Source organism: Lemur catta, chromosome 7, assembly GCF_020740605.2.
Source record: "Lemur catta isolate mLemCat1 chromosome 7, mLemCat1.pri, whole genome shotgun sequence".
Lineage (NCBI taxonomy): Eukaryota > Metazoa > Chordata > Mammalia > Primates > Lemuridae > Lemur > Lemur catta.
Window position 1 is genome coordinate 68,583,550 of NC_059134.1, and position 563 is coordinate 68,584,112.

The window sequence follows — 563 nt, forward strand, 5'->3', positions numbered from 1 at the left end:
AGGATAAAGGGCCATGTATGTACCCTGTCACCCTGTGGAAGGTTTAATTTGAGACTGACATTGTTTCCTTCTGTTTGCTTAGTAGGAATTAGCACAGCTTTCAGGACTTAGCGTCAAGAAGTTCCAGGGCTGAAAAATTCATCTACTGCTCTCCTAATTCTATGTTTTGTGGATAGATCGGATGCTTGCTACCTTTTTTGGGGGGGGGCTGGGGGTGGGCAGTTCCGGTAAGGACCAGAAAATCTGCTAGACAAATTCTAAAAGAGCTGTAACACTATTGCTACCTTTTAAAAAACAGATTTATTGAGGTAGAGTTGATATACAAAGAAGCGCATTTATTTAATGTGTACAATGTGATAGTTTAGACGTATCACACCTGTGATACCATCACCACAAACAAGGTAACAAACATATCCAACATTTCCCAAAGTTTCCTCGTGTCCTTTTTTTTAACACTTAACATGAGACTTACCCTCTTAAATTTTTTAAAGTACACAATATATTAATAGTATTACCAACTATAGGTATCATGTTGTACAGCAGATCTCTAGAATTTATTCTGG

General features: G+C 37.8%; 1 non-coding gene across 1 annotated transcript; it reads right to left on the bottom strand.

Annotated features, from left to right (window-relative positions):
• Positions 1-214: 214 nt before the first annotated feature.
• Positions 215-277, bottom strand: LOC123643100. Its single transcript, XR_006736664.1, has one exon. It is a non-coding gene; the product is annotated as a U7 small nuclear RNA (small nuclear RNA).
• Positions 278-563: the final 286 nt, after the last annotated feature.